General features: G+C 37.9%; 1 protein-coding gene across 1 annotated transcript in view; it reads right to left on the reverse strand.

Annotated features, from left to right (window-relative positions):
* PRR16 (proline rich 16) overlaps positions 1–22,224 on the reverse strand; it is a 297,143-nt gene that overhangs the window by 72,171 nt on the left and 202,748 nt on the right. The window lies entirely within an intron of this gene.

The raw sequence follows: 22,224 nt of genomic DNA on the forward strand, positions 1-22,224 counted from the left end.
GAGGCTAAATTCTAATAATGAAAAAAATAATCTCTTAGATTTGCAATTCTCAAGAAGCTCAGTCTGAAGAGGAGATGCAAATTAAGCAGATAGTTCTGAGCCTGGAGTGATCTCACTGCTGTGCACTCACAGTTCGTCCCTCCGTTGCAGGCCAAATGGCCCAGGCCACCGCTGCTAACCAGGCAAAAGGACAAAAGTACCACATTTCATGGAATCAGTACAAAGAGAAATGCGATGAGTGGTATAACGAATTTCTGAAGAACATCAACATATAATACACGGACAAAACAGTAACTAATATTTACAGATAATTCACAATGTGCAGGTCCTACTCAAAGTGCTTATCACAGTGAACACTGATAATGTTCTCATCAGCCCTGAGGAACAGACACAATCCTCAGCCAGGACTTACAGCAGAGGAACCTGAACCTGAGAGAGGGAGGGCTCCTGTCCATGGGCAAGTGCAGAGCTGAGTGTGCACCCTGTCCCTATGGATCCAGGGACTGTGGGCTTCGTAACGACTCTAGGGAAAGACTGAACATAGTGAAAATAAGGTCGCTCTTCCCAAGACAATGAATAGATTTCATGCCATTCCAATTAAGGTTCTGATAGAGTGGAAATTTGCAGGAAATGGAACCTAAGAAAAAAATATCTGGCTTTCATTTCCAATAATAGCCAGCTGGGAAAGTTAATTAAAGTTTTAAAAAATCCATATTCTTAGTGATTCCAACTATGAAAAAATCATGCAAAGGCTTGAGTAAAATACTGTGAACAGTGATCACCTTAGATTATGGGCAATTTTGATTTCTTCCATCTGCCAAACTCATCCTGTCCTGCATTTTCCAAGTATCTAATTTTATACTAAATACATTTTTTTCAAACTACTTAAAATTATTAATTCAAAAATTTAAGGATAAAATAAAATTAATAGCCTCAAAGAATTGTGCTTTGAAACATAAAAAGTGTTTTGAACATTTACAAATTATAACAATGCAAAGACAAAGTGACAACTACATAATTTTATACCAGGTAGGCACAAAAATGAAGATGCATATGATGCAGAATATCATGGAATTCAAAAGCAAAGTAAAATATACTACTCTTGGATTAATTTTCATAAACACTTCTCTAATTGCTATAAACTATAAAGGATACGAATTTCAAGCTGCATTAAAAGCAAGTCAGGGGCCAGCACTATAGTGTAGCGGGTAAAGCCTCTGCCTGCAGTGCCGGCATCCCATATGGGTGTCAGTTTGAGACCCAGCTGCTCCACTTCCGATCCAGCTCTCTGCTATGGCCTGGGAAAGCAGTAGAAGATGGCCCAAGTCCTTGGGCCCCTGAACCCACGTGGGAAAACCTGGAGGAAGCTCATGGCTCCTGGTTTCAGATCGGTGCAGCTCCAGGGGTTCAGGCCAATTGGAGTGAACCCGGGGATGGAAGACCTCTTTCTCTCTGCCTCTCCTTCTCTGACTTTCAAATACATAAATAAAATTTTAAAAAAGGTCAGATTTCTGCATGGCACAAATAGTAATATAAATTACTTGCACTGACAAACATAATTACTGTCACATTTGTTCCAATGAATATAAAAATATTTATAATCAACATATTTTATATAATTATGCTACTAAAGTTATTAAAAGTATTCCATTTGTAACTATGCTTTTCATACTTTATACCTTATACTATTTTCAATAATCTACTTAGGAAAGCTACTTCTCACAGGAAGTACAAGGTTTTTCTCTGTATTTTCTTTGATGAAATTATTCATCAGAGGCATAAAACTTCACCTGATACCATGTTTACTAAAAGGAGAAATCAGTGACAGTAATGGTGCAAATCAAGTTGCAATGAGGTTATTCAGAGAATAAATAAACTGAGCACCTCACATATACTACATACAAGGCACTGCCATCTAACAAATTCCTCTGAGCCTTGCGTTACTTTGGCCATTTCACTAAAAATTAATGATCAGTTTTAGAGTTTGTGACCTTAGATATAACTCTATGCAACTTTGTTTTCAGCATGGGCCACAATGGCTGAATTTTTGCAAAGAAGAATGTGACAATTCACAATGTGTCTTATGCATAATTTTAAATTATTTCATTCTTCACTTTGATACAACTGTATTTTATATTTTTAAATATTCTTTAAAATGTCACTTTAGTCAAATTTAATGGTTTATAACAGCAATGCCTTGTGACAGTAACTATTGTTAGGCACACATACATGTATATATATATATCACTATAAATATACACATATTCTTAGAATTGTGGAATATAAATCTAAATATATATATAAGTATTCTTAGAATATCTATCTACTTGTGTATTATCTATTTTAGGAATGGAAATTTCCACAACAAATCATAATTTATGGACAAGAATAAGCTTAGAGAAACAGTAATTAAGTAGCTCAGTCTAGTTGTCACAGTCAGCATGTGGTAGACCCAAGTATGGTCATGCAATAGTCTGGCTCTTGAGTTCATGATCTTCACCATCTCGAAACACTGCCACAAATCAGTAAAAATTAGATCTGTCTAAACAATCCTGATACCTGCACTTTTTTTATGCTTATTTATCTACTGTAATTCTAATGATTTCATATTTCCTTACATTGCAATTTTCCATTAGCTTAAGAAAAATCTAGAAGCCTCAAATAACTGTAAAATATCAAGTATGTGTGATCATTTCCTGAAAAATCTAGACCATAGTGCACGTTCAATAAGTGTCAACTGATGTCATTGTGGCTGCTGGCTCTGTACTCCTGTAGTTTACTGCATTAATGTCCACCATAACATATCTTGCTAGGAGCTTGCCCCATTTTTGAGATTTCTGTAGAGTCCGTAGACAGAACAGTCTCTCACAGCCTTGGCAATCCTAGCTCTTTGAGAATACTAACACTCTTCATCACTTCCAAGACACTACCTGATCTCAGCACTATTGTTTTTGTTGTTATTGTCTGCACTACTGCAATAGCCACGCAACTGCTCTTCCAATGTGCTCTCTGTGACAAAGTCTCAACACAGCAGCCGTAGTAATAATTTAAAAATCTACATCGGTTCACATCTGTCCTCTGTTCAAAATGCATAGCCTTTGCAAAGGTGTAGAAGTCCCATTGGATGTGCTTGCGGCCACTGCCTTACCACACCGCTTAGGACCCATCAGCTCCTTGTTCTTCTTCAATATCCACAATTATTTTTCCCTCATGCTGATGGCTCTCAATGCTCATATCTGCATGCTTTTAGGCTCTCCTCTATTTCAAGTTGTAATCTGAAAATAGCACCCTCTCGCGGAGGTCACACATGATGTTCACACCCCTCTTTTTCCTCATTTGTCGTTCTAGATCCCTCTTATCTGGTTCTCTACATCTATATTTCTCACAGCATTTTCTGCATTCTAACATGTTATACAATTAAATTATTTTATATGTTTCTTGTATAGTTATCGATATCCCTCCTCTTGGATATAAGCTTCTGGTGTTTTCTTCATTGATAAATCTTACATAAATCTGTAATAATAAAGTCTCATTTAATGAACTGATGGGTAGGTAAATGAATTATACACCTTTTTATTCATCAATGTTTATTTTGTAGCCACTTATATAATTTAAAAATAAATTATGATTATTGGTAATGAAGTGCACAGACTATAAAGTTTCCATGTTTGACAGCCCTCAGGATAACCTTATTTTGTGAATGATGCGATGATGGAATGTCATGGCACATTAATTACCAAATGAACATGACTCTTTTTTTTCTGAGCTATGAAAGACTCATTTTCTGTACCAATGAAGACAACAGAATAGGATACTTAGATTTCCATCTCTTTTCATTTCCTAGTTTCTAACCTTCTACTACTGAATAATTCCCTGATCAAAAAGTGCAAAAGAAGAGGTCGGCATTGTAGTGCAGCAGGCTAAGCCACCACATGCAATGCAGGCATACAATCTCCATGCCAATTCTAGTCCCAGCTACTCTCTTATGATCGAGCTCCTTGCTAATGCTCCTGGAAAAGCAGAAGCAGATAGCGCATTTGTGGAGTGGACAAGCAGATGGGAGATCTCTCTTTCTCTTTCTCTCTTTCCCTCTCTCTCTTCCCCCCCCCCCCCCGTATTTCTCTCTCGTGCCCTCTCTCAGTAACTCTTTCAAATAAATATATAAATCTTAAAATAAAAATGGGAAAGATAAACAGAACACCCCTCCATATTTTTACAAGTTGATGAAAACCAGAAAAACTGAAACCAGTTATATAAATGTTAGAACCATTGCCGATGTGTCTATATGTGAAAACTATATTGTTCTCGGACATTCTGTGCATTAGAACGGTTAAGAGGCTTGGGAGGATTTAATTTCTTACATATGTGGAAGAAAGATGCATATTTCTTCACTACGAAGAGATAGGGAAAATGGTACTGGAATTGAAGGAAATTTGACAAACTATGATTTTCAGTAGAAAAACTGCAGACTAAAAATGAAGTGAAGAAAAGCAGAATAATGAAAATGCAGAATACAATAAGGAAACAAAATACGAAAGGATGTATAAGTTGGGGACAAGCTGAACACTGCTATGCTATGACACACTCAGAGACCCAGGCATCCCTCAGCAGACTTGAGATAGGTGGCAATGCTGTCATTCTTCTGGCTATGAGTAATTATTTTGCCACTAGCTAGCAAAGCAAAATATCAATAAAATAAAATAAATATAAGTGCTGTCCACACATCAGGTATATATCTAAGGAAGTAACTGACAAAATTTACCATATGCAAGACTTTCACCAAGCCTATCCTTGAGTTAACCTATACCATGACTTCTTCCAAACTAAGACCCAACTTGGCACATATTTCATTTTACATGAATTTTCTATAATTTTGATGGATTTCATGTCAATTACAAAAACATATACCATTCTCACAATAAATTCACATGGGAAATTAAAATGCATTTTAATTGAATGCAACTGAATTCAAAATGTGCCAAAGACCAGAATTACAAAATTTGTCACTAATCTGTTATTAAAACATTTCTGTAAGCAAAGTACTGAAACTATTTAAATTTCTTCTCGAAACTCATGCTGTTTTCCTGACCTCACCTAGAATAGACTATTCATTTTATAAGGCAAAAACTGGCAATCTGTATCTACAATATTTCTCAAATCATAGCACTACAAGCAAATAGATTTAATGAGCATAAAAAAATCTTGCTTTCAGCTACCAATCCAAAATGTCATCATATCTATTCTCTTTCCTTTTGTGATTATATCAGGAAAAAAATGAAAAAGACAAGTTATTTTCTATTTTGTGACAATATAATTGAAAATTATCTTGCTGGATTTGATTTATTTTATAATGTTTTAATGTTTAGTACTCATATGTCAGTACAAAATCTTGTAGCATCATCTTTTCTGCAATCCATCTGACAGTGCACAGAAGCAAAGCAGCAGTGCGCTCACATCCTTCTTTAACATGGTGATCATCTATCATCATTCCCACTATAACTCTGGCCCATCAAACTCATCAAGACTCGAACAAAGAAGCTGAAAACTATACTGAAAGTTCAGATGTTTATCCTACGTTTAAACAGAAGTAGATATCCCAATAAAAGTCTGTAACGGTGATGCCTCATTTGAAATTAAAATTATAAGAAGACTGAAATGACAACACAATCAAGGCAATTTATAACAAACCCACAGTCAATATCTTATTGAATGGGGAAAAGTTGTAGGCATTCCCACTAAGATCCAGAACCAGGCACAAACACCCACTCTCATCACCGCTATTCAATATGGTCCTGGAGGCTTTAGCCAGAGCCATTAGGCAAGACGTCAAAGAGATACAACTTGGAAAGGAGGAAGTCAAACTATCTCTATTTGCAGATGACATGATTTTATATATAGGGGATCCAAAAGACTACACTAAGGGACTATTGAAACTCATAAAAGAGTTTGGTAAAATGGCAGAATGTAAAGTTAACAACCAAAATCAACAGTCTTTGTATACACAGACAATGCTATGGCTGAGAAAGAACTTCTAAGATCAATCTCATTCATAATAGCTACAAAAACATTTAAATACCTTGGGATAAATTTAATCAAGACCTCTATGATGTAAATTACAAATATTAAAAAAGAAATAGAAAATGCAGAAAATGGAAAAAAAATCTTCCAAGTTTACGGGTTGGAAGAATTAATATCATGGGAGAATTAATATCATGAAAATGTTCATACTACTGAGAGCAATTTACAGATACAATGAGATCCCAATCAAAATATCAAAGACATTCTTCTAAGATCTAGAAAAAAAATGCTAGAATTCATATGGAAATACAAGAGACCCCGAATAGCTGAAGTAATCTTATACAACAAAAAAAGACATCACAATACCAGATTTCAAGACATACTACAGGGAATTTATAATCAAAACAGAATCACAGGCAATCAAAGTCAAAATTGACAAATGGGATTATATCAAGCTGAGACACTTCTGTACTGCAAAAGAAACACTTAGCAAAGTGAAGAGGGAGAAAATATGTACAAACTATGAACTAACAAAGGATCAGTACCCAGAATCTATAAAGAGCTCAAGAAGCTCAACAATAACAAAATAAACAACCCAGTAGAGAAATGGGCAAAGAACTTAAACAGGCATTTTTCAAGAGAGGAAACTGAAATGGCCAACAGACACATGAAAACATGCTCAGCCTCTCTAACCACCAGGGAGGCGCAAATCAAAATCACAATGAGGTTTCAACTCACCCCAGTTAGAAAGGCTCTCATACAGAAAGCAACAAACAATAAATGCTGATGAAGATGTGGGGAAAAAGGTACCCTAATCCTTTGTTGGTGTGAGTATAAACTGGTGCAGCCATTGTGGAAGACAGTAGGAGATACCTCAGAAAGCTTAATATAGACCTACCATATGCATATGATGCAGCAATCCCATTCCTGGGACTTTATCCAAACAAAATTAAATCATCAGATTAAAGAATTATCTGTATCCCTATGCTCATTGCAGCTCAACGCACAATAGCTAACATATGGAATGAACCCAGATGTCCATCAACTGTTGACTGGATAAAGAAATTACGGGGTCGGCGCTGTGGTGCAGTGGGTTAAAGCCCTGGCCTGAGGTGCCGGCATCCCCTATGGGCGCCGGTTCTAGTCCCAGCTGCTCCTCTTCTGATCTAGCTCTCTGATATGGCCTGGGATAGCAGTGAAGATGGCCCAAGTCCTTGGGCCTGCACTCACATGAGAGACCTGGAGGAAACTCCAGGCTCCTGGCTTCGGATTGGCGCAACTCTGGCCATTGCGGCCATCTGGGGAGTGAACCAGCAGATGGGAGACCTCTCTCTTTGACCCTACCTCTCTCTGTAACTCTGTCTTTCAAATAAATAAAATAAATCTTTTTTAAAAAAGTAATTATGGTATATCTACATTATGGAATACTACTCAGTGGTTAAGAAAAAAATGAAATCCTCTTTTGCAATAAAATGGAATCAACTGGAAACCATTATACTAAGTGAAATAAGCTAATCCCAAAAAGACAATGACCATATATTTTCCCTGATTTCTGGTAACTAAAAGAGTACCTAAAATGTAAAATATAGGAGTTAAGTTGACATTTTGAGATTTGATGATTGTTTACAGCCCTTGTCTTTAATGTTAAGGAACATCGTTTTCTTCTTCATGATATTTGTTGAACCCTTTACTTAGTGTAGGGTTAATCTTATGAGTATAAAGTAAACTGAAAATAGATCTTTGTAAAAATTAAGAGTGGGAATAGTAGAGGGAGGAGGAAGAAGGTTGGGGATGTGAGTGCGAGGGAAGGTAGGGTGGGAAGTATCACTATGTTCCTAAATCTGTATACCTTAAGTAAAATGAAAAATAAAGAACCCTAGTAACATCCCATGCCCATACTGTTATACTGCTTATAATACTTTTTTTGTCTTATTAGTTTCCCACACTATAATGTAAAATTCTTCAGATCTAGGACTTTATTTAATTTATGAAGTAATATCGGTTGCCTACCGAAAGCTGAATCCCTACAATTACTTGACAGCAAACTTCTGATTATACATATCTAGGTTCACTCACCCCCTAGACCCAGATGCATGCAATCCAGGGAAGGGTAAAGTCTCCCTTGCTTCAGGGTCAAGAACGGTTTGTAACTCATTGTCAAAGTTACTCTCTATTTCCAGTGACTGCTTTGGGCAGGGTCATTAACGTGATGCTAGCCAACAGTAGTCAATATGCTAAATTATTGTTATTAAATTATATGTTAATTATATGTTATTAAATTATATGTTAACTCAAATATGTTAAATAACAAACCCACCGAAGAATGTACACATTAGACAGGAAAATTTTGCACAATTTCTATCTTACTCAACTATGAAGCATATTATAAGATTTTTGAAATAACACCAACAACATTGTCTTTAACAATCAAAGTTCCAACCAAGTGCAGTGTATTATAAAATTGACAGATTATATCTGCAAGGCATTGATGTTTTTTGTTTTATTAACAGTAGATTAGTGGACTGCGGAAGGAGAAAAGTGGAATATTCCATTACTCTTACTTCAAATTCACAGTTCTGAATGTGAGGCGTATTTCAATGTGGAAAAGCAAACCTCATATAATTATTTCTATTTTGGTTTGGTTATTAATGGGTAAGACATCAAAAGTTGTTTGTGAGTTTCCTGTATGACATTCAAATTTAATTAATATTCTTGGTTCCAAATAGCGTGGTTCATTCTCAAACACTCGTTTGTGCAGAGCACAGCATCGTGGTGAGACAGGATGAGGGAGGATATTACTTCACATTCTGCACAAAGGAAATATTGCACCGTGCTCATCTTGGGTCCTTTCAAGTCAAATGTCATCATATTTCTAGATTATTACCTGGCAGGATGAAAGAGCCTATATACGTGACAGACAGCTTTGCAATTTTCTTAGCAGCAATAACTAAGTAGAAAATTGAAAATGCATAGGTGTAAGAAGGAGCTTTGTGATTTCTATGCAAATCTTTCCTGCATAAGTTTATTAATAGAATCATTATTTTCATCTGGTTACCCTAGAGTTTCTGCAGAAGTTTTCAAACACAAATGATCAAAGATAACCAGAAAAAAATCAGGAACAATGACTTGACTGGAACTCAAATACACACAACTACAGAAACATTCTCCCCCATCTAAAAATGCAGAAATCTGTCTCTAGTTGTAATTCCTTATTAGTGAGCAATTAAAGCTTAAAACATTCATACCTTTTGACACATTAACTCTACCATTGGACCAGTGTTCTAAATTATTAGTGGGGAAAAATCTCTTTTAATAATATACTCACCATTAACCCTATTGCACACAATCCAACATCAAAATAATTTTAAAATAAGAGGAAGAATAATTATAATAATTATTGTTAAACATTAAATGTGCTGAGTGAATGAGTCATGTCCATTGTCCTCACTTTTACTCCCAGCACGATGGCTGGCACAGAGTAGGTGCTGAGGAACCAGGATTCATTCACTCACACAGGCATCCAACTTACCAACTCAGTGGTTGTACATCAAGCTGTATATCCACTCCAAGAATTACCTCTGCCACTGCTGACACAGAGAAGAGAGAGAGGCAATTTTCTCTAAAGTTTAGAGCTGCTGATGCAGTTAGTGATACAGCAGGGGTAGGAAGGACGAAACCCATGTGGACAGGGTGATGAAGTTCTGATGTTCTGCAGGTGCCTGATGGTGGCTTATCCACTAGAGAGTGGAAAACATGGCGTTTTACCAGGGGAAATACATAGAAAGGAAGAGAATCAAAGACAATAAAGGTGGAATTCATGAGATTCAAAGAATGAGAAGTCACTGTTGCTATGGGAATAGATCTCTGCTGGGCACAAAACTCAGGGAAGGGGAGGGACTTGAATTGGGGCTGGCAAAGAATGGATCCAACAAGAATCTGTGGAATCAAGCGAAGAAAAGACTTGGTAGAAGACGACAACTGGGAAGCTTTCTCTAGATTTTCCTGTTTTTGATCTATGAGTACTGTTCTTCATGTCAGAAAATTGCTGGAGATGCTTTTAAGTGTGTGTGTGTGTGTGTTGTGAGAGAGAGAGAAAGGGGGGGTAGGGAGGTGCGGATGAGATGTACTGGAGGCTGAACTGCACCTTGCTGAGGCCTAGGAGCCAGTTTGATGTCCATGCATGAGTGATCCTTATGGTGCATGGTGCATGGCCAGCCAGAGTAGCAGAACAGATGAACCACATGAATGAACCAGCATCACTTGTGAAATGCCTCCTGAATTCTCTCCATGTATTATCTGTCTGAGGAGAGATTAGAGGGTGGAGCAGGTACAAATGTCAAAAAAACAGACTATCTTCAGAGACGGACAAATATAAAGAACAATGGGAAAAATCGTAGCCAGTTCATTTTTTTTTTTTTTGTACACACCAACATTACATTCACTGCTTTTTTTTTTTTTTTTTTTTGAGAGACAAAAGTGGGAGAGAGAGAGAGGAAGGGAGGGAAGGGAGACAGAGAGAGAGGGAGAGGCAGTGAGAGGGCTCCCATTGGCTGGTTAACTCCGGAGCCAGGAAAGCGATGTAGGTCTCCTAAGAGGGCAGCAGGAACCCAATCATGTCAGCCATCACTGCTGCCTCCCATGATCTGCAATGGGCGAGAGCCAGGGATGAAAGAGGAACTCCAATGTGGAAAGCAGGTGTCTCAGCCACTAGGCTAGACACCCACTCCCCATTCATGTGGAAGCAAAACTGCAGGTGACATTGCTAAAGTGCATTTTGACATACCATTTTCCTCAATATAGTTCCTATTAACACATTATATGAAACTATTATCACAAAAGTATTTTAATTTAATTTTCACATCTGAATGCATCTGGGAAACATGCATTTATAGCTTATTTATTATCCAATCATATCATAAATAGAAAACCTATATATGTGTCAATTTTATTGAATAGTAATGAATATACATGTGAAACACTGCAGTATAAACAGCTTCCATGGTCCTTTAGTGCCATTCATACTAAAGTCCCGTAATTTTTTTAAAGGCATGGCATGGAGAGTTCAGAATTATAACAAGGTTGCTACCTAAGGACCATGAGACACGGGCGATCAATATACCTCTTATACCCCCAGTCCAAGTCAGTTCTAGCCAAAAGTAATTTTATCATAATACTGTCTTGCTCAGAACACTAAATTAGTTTTCATGATATATTTCACGTGATGTACTTATGTATTTTATTTTAGTACAAATTCTAACAAGTTTCTCAATATCAATCATGGACTATAATAACTCACCTCATTTACTTTTATGTCATTTCTTTTAGTGGACTTGTTATTGTTGTGCAATACAATACTAAAACCTATCTAGTACACACAAAAAAAGAAATCATATCCTAGAAAAAAGACATTAAGTCAGATATTTTTATTTTTCAATTGTGCAAAATACCACATATGTAATCCTAGGATCAGTTGGAAGATACACGGATCATATCAAAACTTTGGCTTGAGAACAATGTTCTCTTATAAATCTGGGAGAACTTTTTGGAAAAATATTATTTACTAATGTCAAGGTGCATTTAAAAGTGTTCACAGAACTCTAAAAAGATGTATATATGTTAACTGTAGCATGATACACTTAAATGCTACAAACGATTTTTGAAACATATGCGCCCTATGAACTCAATTATTAATCTAAAAGTAACAATACATGGAAAAGAAAGGGTTGTACAATAAGACAAGACAAAAGGGAAAATGATTGGATGGAAGGCTCAAGTTCCACCTGTGATTTACTATGAGCTATGGGAACTTGGGCAAGTTACTTACTGTGTTTTGGGGTCATATTCTTCATCTATGATCTGATGGCTTAATTATATGACACTTAAAATCAAAATCTCAAAAATTTTCTAAGAATTTGAATTTCCATTTATCACACATGGTATTAATTTTCTCATTTATAAAAGATGGAAAACTATAAAGTAAATGAAAGTAATGTTTTCCCTTTATGCTTACAATATTTTCTTTCCATAAGGATAAAAAAATACTTCTAGGGACATGGTCATATTTGCAGATTGATCAGAGCATTCTTTTCCTATCCCATGAAAGGAAAGGAAAGTTAAAAGCCTGAGTATGTACAGATTATAGATGTAGCATGCTACATTTATGTAACTAGGCTACAAGAATATATTTTCAAGTGTCTGAAAATAGATTTTACATAAGTCAGATCATGACGTATTTTTCTCTCTGTATCTGGCTTATTCCACTTCACATACTGTCCTCCAGTTTCGGCCACGGTGTCACAAATGTCAGTATTTCCTTCTTTCTTAAGTCTGTATTACATTCCATGTCGTGTGCACACTGGTGTGTATGCACACTAGTGTGTACACATGTATGTGTGTGTGTGCTGTGTACCTCACAATTTTTTCATTCATTTATCCACAAACACAAATTGCTTCTGTATCTTAAGTTACTGTGATTAATGAAGCAATGAAATGGGAGTGCAGGCATTTCTTTGAGACACTGATTTCCTTTCTTTTGGGTAAATATCCAAAAGAGGGATTGCTATTACGTGGTGTTCAATTTTTAATTTTTTGTTAACCTCTGCACTGTTATCCATAATTGCTGCACTAACTTACATTCCTACCAAAGGTCTGTAAGAGTTTCAATTCTTCCACAACCTTTCTGATACATTATTAATTGATTTTTTAAAGATTTATTTATTTATTTGAAAGTCAGAGTTACACAGAGAGAGCAGAGGCAGAGAGAGAGAGAGGTCTTCCATCCACTGGTTCACTCCCCAGTTGGCTGCAATGACCAGAGCTGCACCCATCAGAAGCCAGGAGCCAGGAGCTTCCTCTGGGTCTCCCACGTGAGCACAGGGGCCCAAGGACTTGGGCCATCCTCCACTGCTTTCTCAGGCTATAGCAGGGAGCTGGATCAGAAGTGGAGGAGCCGGAACTCGAACCAGTACCCATACGGGATGCCACCACTATAGGCAATGGCTTTATCCTCTATGCCACAGCGCTGGCCCCAAATTGATTTTTTGATAACAGCTATTCTCATAGGTTGAGGTGACACCTCACTGTGTTTTTGCATTGCCACGGTGTATAGTGACATTGTGTACTTTTTGCATATCTGTTGGACATTTCTACGTTTTCTTTGTAAAAATATCTATCTGGATAGATTTACATTTTATAATTTAATTACTCATACTGTTTTACTATTGAGTTGTGTGAATTCTTTTATTATTATTATTATTTTGACAGGCAGAATTAGACAGTGAGAGAGAGAGATAGAGAAAAAGGTCTTCCTTCCATTGGTTCACCCCCAAAATGGCTGCTATGGCCGGCGCACTGCGCTGATCCGAAGGCAGGAGCCAGGTGCTTCCTCCTGGTCTCCCATGTGGGTGCAGCGCCCAAGGATATGAGCCATCCTCTACTGCCTTCCCAGGCCACAGCAGAGAGCTGGACTGGAAGAGGAGCAACCAGGACAGAATCTGGCGCCCTGGCCGGGACCAGAACCTAGGGTGCCGGTGCCACAGGTGGAGGATTAGCCTAGTGAGCCGCAGCACTGGCCGAGTTGTGTCAATTCTTAAACATTGACCTGACTTATATATTAAAGTACAAATATAATAATATTAACACATAATTAAATACAAATAAAATAATGACATATATAACATATACATATATATAGTTTTAAAATGTTTCCCACAATCCATAGACTTGTATTTTACTTTATTAATTTTGTGGATGTATCTTATCTTTTATGTGGAATCTAAAAATATTAAAAGAAAAAAGGAAAAAAGTCAAATACATAGAAACACAGAGTAAAGGAACAGCTACTAGTGTAAGGTAGTTGCAAGAAATGAGTAGTTGTAGCTCAAATGGCATGGACTTGAATTTGTGCAGGATAAATAAGTCTAGGTATCTAATATGCAACATGAGCACTATAGTTAACAGAGCTGTATTGTACACTGAAAATGTGCTAAGCAGGTAGGTTTTAGCTATTACCCCCCCATGCACACACACCTACATAACTTTGGAAGGTTATGGTTATGTTAAATTGCTTTCATGTAGCGATTATTTTACTATGTGTTATGTATGCCAAAACATCATGTCATATGCCTTAAATTTATACAATAAGAAAGTATCCAAAAGCAACCCATCCATTTGTGATCTGCAGAGCAACAGCTGTACCGCCAGGAGCTTGTCAATAAGGGAAAATACATGCATGCAAAAGTGACTGTGTGATAACACAGAGCACAGAACCTTATGGTGGGGTGAGGGGAAGTGGAAACTGCCTATCCTCCCACCTTTCAGGTGTCCACGGGAGGGGCTCCATGGAGGGGCACTCTTCACCTCTCTCTGCAAAGCCCTCATTCCTCCTGTGAGGGGGAAGTATGAGCTATCTGATCGGCAAATTTGGGAGGAGGGACAACCATGTGTGGCTCACCTCCCCCTTCTCTGCAGGTCAGGGACCATGTCACAGATCATCTCCTGTGTGCCACGAGGCTTGCATCTGTAACAGAAGAAGGTCTGGGTGTGACACAGCTTTCAACAGCTTCAGGCCTGGCCAAGTGTGTCCACTCCGCAAGAGATGTACCTGGAGGATGGCAAACCCAGCTCCAGTCCAGCTCTGATCAGTAAGAAAGCTGACACAGACACCTTCTGCTGGGCCCTTTCACAAATCTCCACAGTGCTCAGTACAATGAGAATAAAGTTAACTGCGAAGCCTGAAATCATAACAAACCGCTTAGTAGGTTACCTTTTTAAATTCATTCACTCAATCTTCATTCAACAATACGTGATAACGAGAAAATTTTTAAAAATTACGATGGCTACTCTCCTCTGACTTTATATTCTAGTGGGAAGAGACAGACAAAAAGTAAGCAAAGAACTGCAGTAATTGTAGTTGTGGTAGACAGAAAAATGGCTCTCCAAATAGCTCTACACCCTAATCCCTAGAATCCACAATACAATACGTTGCTATATGACAAAGGGGAAAGAAGATCCAAAGTAAAATAAAAATTGCTAATTGACGACCTTGAGATGGGGAAGTTATTCTGGATTATGCATGAGAGTCCACTGAACCAATGAGTTCTTTAAATGCTGAGGAGCGAGGCAGGTGAGCCATGGTCAGAGGGAGGCAAGGGGAGACAGACTCAACTGGCCACTTCTGGCGTAGAAGGCACAGGAAGAGGCCAGGAGTCAAGGAAATCCAGTTGCTTTGAGAAGCTGGAAGAGGCCAGGGAATGGATTCTTTTGGAGCCTCCAGAAAGCAGCACTGATTCCACTTAGCCCAGGCAAACCCATCTCTGACTGCTGCGACCTGGGACTATAAGATAATACACATGTTGCTAAGCCATTAATTGTGTCATCGTGTGTTTCAGTAGAAAACTATAGACAACATTTGTGCTCGTAACAGCACAAGGGAATATGGTGTGAGGGGTGGGAGTGGGGAGCTGCCATGCACAGAGTGGTTCTGCTTTATGCTATGTTTTAATGTTAATGCTTGTAGGAGATCCACACCCTTTTCTGGGTTGGTCACATGCACCTGTTATTTTTTTTTTTTGTATCTGATAATATGGACAGAGTAACTGGAATTTATGATATTTTTCTGTTAATAACAATTTTGATCCCAATTCTTCCTCATAAAATGATAAACCAGAGGCTGGCATTGTGGTATACCAGGTTAAACCACAGACTGCAGCGTTGGCATCCCTTATGAGTGCCTGTTCAAGTTCTGCTGCTCCACTTCCAATCCAGCTCCCTGCTAATTTGCCTGGGAAAGCAGCAGAACATGGACCAGGTACTTGGGATCCTGCCACCCACATGGAAGATCTGGAAGAAGCTCCCGGCTCCTGGCTTTGGACTGGTCCAGCTCTGGCAACTGCAGCCATCTGGGGAGTGAACCAGCAAATGGAAGATCTCTCTCTCTCTCTCTCTCTCTTCACCCCCACCCCCATAACTGCCTTTCAAAGAAATAATTTTTTTAAAAAAACTGATAAACTAAAAAGAATCACTTTATAAAATTTACATGTTTGTGAAATGTTACCATATGTTAAATTAATGCATCTTAGCATTCATATAAGATTTCTTACAATTGAAAACTATTTTCTCACTTGGCAGAGATTCCTACCCATTTCTGATTACGAATATATTCCATGATGAAGACATTGCAGACAAGTGTCAATCAAGTTTTGTCCAATCGGAATAAATTCCAAAGTCTCTTCAAACATTTTAGCTGCAAGCAATCGTATTTAATACAGGCTGCGGGAGTATTTTAGCAACATGTGATGGCAGGCAGCCAGGACCTCTGAAGGTACATGTACTGACAGTCCATGTGAGTGCTCACTCTTCTGGATCACCTTCAGGTACACAAATAGCTGACTTCCTTTTCCTGATAGCAACTGAGTTTTTGAGTCCCTGTCAAACCACCAGTCATCCACGGCTACAGCGGGGAATACAAAGCGATTTAACTCGCTTTTAACTTTGTGCTGAGCCACAAGTGAGGAAACTCAAATCACTTCTATACTAACTTCTGGTGCAGTCTCCTTACACCAATCCCCATACCTGAGTTTCTTCCCACTTTTGGAACAATGGTGAAGAGAACCTGTAATGCAATCAAATACTTGACCTAAGTTAGGCACCCTTGGATTCAAGTCTGGCTGCACTTTGATTTACAGCAACAGGAGATGCTTCAGATTCACAGTTAGTTCTGGTTTCCTGACACGGACTTAAGTCCAGTCCACTGTTGCCAGCATCTGGGGAGTGAACCGATGGATGGAAGTTCTCTCTCTGACTTTGCCCTTCAAGTATATATGAATAAATAAATAATTGAAAATTTAAAAGTAATTTTTAAAAAACAGATCTCTGGAGACCCCAGGGACAACTGTTGTTATTTCTGAGGGTCTTAGTCTTTCATGTTGAATGGGGAATTTGGTTCAAATATACTAAAACATTTATTTCTATGCCTCCCAAGAGCACAATATTGGGTCTTGCTTAACAGCTGGATCTTACAGAAATCCTCACCCTTGATATTTCTTCTCGGTCCAACTTTGCCAGGACGGTTCAAAACTACCTGGAACTTTGGAGAGGGGACTGGCTACTGATGACTAAATGAAGCTGAGTTTCCCTGAACAATTGATCACAGTGCAGTCTGTTTACATGATGAACTTGCTCTTCTTGGGAATTTAAAAATTCTGTAACCTTTTTGGAGAAATCACCTGAGAAATTAAAGCTGTACAGAGAAATGCAAATTGTAAGGCTTCCTTCCAAAGCACAGCCTGGAAGAACTTCCCTGGGAAGACCTTGCTATCTGTAGAACTGTATCTGGAGGGACTGGCAATTCAGAGCCCATGATCAGGGGAGAAGCAGTGTTCTTATTTCAACACAGCTGTGATATTTCTAAATTGGTGTTTGCTGCTAGAAATAAAAACCTTTCAAACACGCAAAGCCCTTAAATATATCAACATCTAGAAGGCCACTGTGGGTTAAAAACAAACTCACCAAAATGAATGCTATTTAAATCAGGCTATTTGCTGGGTTTATTTGGGCTTTTCGTGTTAATAGAAACTGGTTCTTTTCAGTGTATTTTATCCAGAAGGAGTCATCCTATGTAAAGTTACACATAATTATTTTTTTAAAAAAGAATGAGCCAAAGAGTAAAAATAAATACAGGAGATAATTTGAAAAGACAATACTCAAAGTCTTCCCTGCACACTGTGTTGGCATCATTGCTGATGATCGGTTAGCAGAGGCTGGGGGGTACCATTATAACCAGATGCTAATCTAAGCTAAATGGGGTTGATAATGATAAGGCACCTTCTTCAATTCTACCTTCTATTCTCCCAGACTCTTAAAAAACTGAAGCCATGCATGAACGTGTAATTTGATTCCGGCCCCCTCTTGGCTCCAGGGCTGGGTTCTGAAATGGATGTGCTCCATGATGCAAGGCACAATCCTGTTTCCCCTGGAGCCCACGGTGAGTGATAATCACTCCTTGTACCTCATTAAACCACAAGCGCGCCTTCACACCTCCCTTTATTTCCTCAACAAACGTAACTATTTTTTAGCACTTCCTCTCTGAGGTTTACTGGAACACTGCTATATTCAAGAAAAGATGTTTGGAGATAATTTTATGGAATGTATCCTGAGGAAATCATTTCCTGACAATTAAAATCCAACCAGGTGCTCATTACTGCCACTGTAAAAGAGAATAACCCGTTTGATAGGAGAAAAGTCAGTAATCAGCCTTCTATTGAAAAGCTGAGATGAGTAACTCACAGCCAGGACTGAAGCACTTGATGGGTGTTCTAAGCTTTTGATAAATTCATAATCAAGAAAAGGAGTTTTTTTGTCTTTTATGAATACATACATTAAAAACAAGGAATCAGCAACAATCAACTCTTTTTTTAAAAAAATGATTGTTGAATGCATGCCTAGGAAAGGTGACAGTTTAACCCTGGCTGTTACTAAATTCTAGAGGAAATTTAATGAGGGGCAGGCAGTGAAGGGTGTCTTTGCTATAATCAGAAACACTGCAAGATTAGGTGGTTATCGTTTAATAAATTAAAATCAAAACCAGCAATAGTAATATGAAAATATTAAATGGTCTCATGGACACTGGCTCTGAGTAGAGAAAATTATGCTTTCTTATGGTCATGCCTAAAAGTGAAAAACTGAATGGCCAAGTGCAAAGATTCAGTCCCCCAGGCCCAGCACTGCCCAGCAGGTGGATCGGAGCCTGGGGATGCCTCCCAGCTGCCAGGCGTTATTTTTTTCTGCAACGGAAATGTCCCTTGTCCTTCAGGGTCCCTAACAACTCCATACCTCATTTCTCTTACATTTAAAAAAAAAAAAAACTCCTTTGCATAAAGGTACTTCAAAAATTTCATGGGAAATAGAATTAAAATGTTTATTTTGATCCAAAAAGACTTGAAATCTGAGCTCATCAAAAACTCATGGAAATATGTACTAGGGAAAATGGTGCATGAATTTTAAAAATGTTTTGTACTAAAGTAAATTTAACTTGCAGTTCTATTTTTTCACTTTCTGAAGTATCCTCATATATATAAATATTATTTATATAGATATACATACATATATATAAATTTTTCTTCTTCCTCGTATCAAAATAGTGCCTTCACTCTTTCATTCTACAGAACTAATTTTCATTTAAGGGGAGTAAATGGGAATTTCTTAGAGCTATTTCATAAATAGGAATTAGGAATCTAATAGGAATTAGATTAGACGGTACTTCCTGTCCTGAAGTGCCATCTGCCTTTAATTTAATGAGCTATGCAGACTGCTGAAAACCACAGAATGTGGCACATCATAATAGTAAATGAGCAAAGCTTCTTCAGAGACAAGTTTCCACTCCCTAGAGAAGCTGGGAGAGCATTCAAAGAGCATCTAAGGACCCACTTCCTGACTGTCCTTCCCAGGTAAGGCCATGTCGTCCTCTCGCCTTGAGTTTTGATCAGGTTCAACTGTACCAGAGAGGTTACCAGCTCTGGAATAGATCAGGATTGTAGTTGTTTCCCAAGTCTGTCATCTAATAGTTGGGACACAGAGGGCAAGCAAATTAACTGCTCCATGCTTCTGTCTCTTAGAATTAAAAAGGAGAGTAAACACCCACCTTAAGGCTGAACTAGAGGGCCTTAACTTTGCCCTCAACCATAAATTCCAGATGAGTTTCATGGCCTCTGGCTACCCTTGTCTCAAAGCTCTTATCTTAGAAAACTCTCCATTGTCCATTAAAATTTTTCTCTGCTCCTTTGAGATGTGAGTTCATCCTTGTCAGCCTGGGATCCATTCCTTCAAAAGGCAATCAACGAAAGACACAGTGTCCTTGTCTCAGGTTCTATGGAAAGCTAGGAGTCTAACTTTGATATGAGAGTAATTTGCAAACACTGATGACCTAACACATTGAGCTGCCAGGCCACAAAAGTTGGGCTCAGTCTTTTTCCCTTATTGAAACAGTCCTACTTCCTACAACCCATTACTACAGTAACAGTAAATAAAGTCTTCTTGCCCATTCAGTCTGTTTGGTTCAACTTTTCTTTGATAATGATTGTTAAAAGCATTAAATAAAGTAGCCTATGTAAAATACACAACATTGCACAGAAGGATTACTTAGTCATGTTGCTCTTCTCCATCACCCACTCTTTCAAACAACAGAATCTTGAGATCCTTGAAAATCCCCAAGAGCAGTATTATAATAGTAGTTAACAATAAACAAACAAACAAACAAACAAAAAATAAAATTCTGGTAGGTTTTTTTTTTTTTTTTATGGATTAATACACTCAAGGAACTAACAGCAAGTTCTATTTCCAGCATCCATTGAGCCAGACTGAACGGTCTGCACATTTGCACCAATAACAATGATGGGGCTTTGACAGCTGCATCCTGGCCAGAGGGCACCTAAGGTCTCAAGCTCAAATGCACTGTCATCAACACACACTCCAAGCACAGAGAGCAAACACTATGCACCCAAAGCCAAACTAAGTTTCCTCTTCAGGACCAATAAAATCACGAAGCAAGAATAACTCAATGTCATCACCCTAGGAGGTATGGAGGAGGTTGGTCAATGGGAGAGCCCTTACATCCTTTCTAGTCCGAAGGTACTCCTGACTTAGCACAAGGAACCCTTCTTCTGTGCTGCTCTCCGAGTACAAAAGTCAGTCACTTCCAGTGTCATGTTAATGGGATCTTCATAACCACATTAACGAAAATGGTCTCTTCCTTTTTTATTCTGTACTGAGATCTCTTGGCAGGCCATATGAAGCCATTTTTATACTCAATTATATTGCATTTCTCTGAATTTGTTATATGACTGTTAAAGGAGAATGATGAAAGATACAATGGGAGTTTGTGGACTAAGGACTTTTTCAAAGGATGTTTGTCTGCAACCAATGGCATACAAGGTCCTTTTTTGTTGGAACATTTGACTTTTAAAAGCTTATGATCTGTTATAATTTTTCTATCTACATCATCCTATGCATGGTTCTAATTTAAGTTTACTAACTGGCAATATTTATTTCAAGAAACAATTGCAACAGGGTCAGTAAAGGGTACTGTGAATGGTTTATAGTTGTTTTTTATGTTTAACATAAAATTCAGAATTTGGATACTTTTAATGATTATCATATCCCAATTAGTAATGTATACATTGTGGCTGCCATGCCCAAAAAAACTCAAAAATAAAAGACCAAAGAAACAACTGAAGTTTCTTGAAGCCAGTGTGGAAAACATGATTATAATGAAAAATGTAATTAATAGAAAATATAATTTGGAACAGACTATGAACAACATTATTGTTCTGAACACCAAAAAATGGTAATTCTATTCCTAGAATAAACTTGAAAAAATTAGAGATACTTAACTCATTTAAGGTAAATGTGGAACACACCAAACTACATATAAGTTTATTTTAATCAACACAACTTACAAATGTGCAATTTGAGGAGGTCTTGAAGGGTATATGACTGATGACAACGTCAGGATACTGCAAGCTGCTCCAGCTTTACTGCATTGTCAGCAAGCCTGAAGAGCTGTTCTTGGTGAATTATTCTCATATTGTAGGAACAACAATCTATACCTAAACATATCACTGACACTGAAGCAATATTTTAAAAATTCAAACAATTCAACTTTTGCTCCTAACAATTTAATGTCAAATTTTGGAAAAGACATTGAGCCACTGAATCACAGAACCTTTGAATGGTGGGTAGTACATGAAAGCCACACATTCCCCACTTTAAATGGATTTCTCAATAGGACAATCATTACCTATACTGCTGCATCAAATAAACACATTTTTAATCTCCATAGAAATTTTTTAAAATACAGATTTTTAAGCACATTGCATTCTGCACATGTGGTATAAAAGGGTGCCTCAGACTTCATAAGAACCAGTTTTGGACTGTTCTCATTAGGACAGTTTCAAAGGTACATTGTCTAAATACTGTTATTTAATGATTCTTAATTCTGCAGATACACTGGAATCACCTACGGAAGCCTAGGCCTACCATAAAGAGATTCTGCTTAATTGGTGCAGGATGGAGTTCAAAGTGGAAACCTCCCCAACCTATGTTGATGTTTAGGAGGGCTGCGATGCCCACTGGATCTTAGAAAAACAAAGAAACAAGGCTTCTGAGACAGAAAATGCCCCCGGGTACAGTGGTGCTCTAGTTTCTATCCTG

The sequence above is a fragment of the Lepus europaeus genome, chromosome 4 (assembly GCF_033115175.1).
Source record: "Lepus europaeus isolate LE1 chromosome 4, mLepTim1.pri, whole genome shotgun sequence".
NCBI classification, from domain to species: Eukaryota; Metazoa; Chordata; class Mammalia; order Lagomorpha; family Leporidae; genus Lepus; species Lepus europaeus.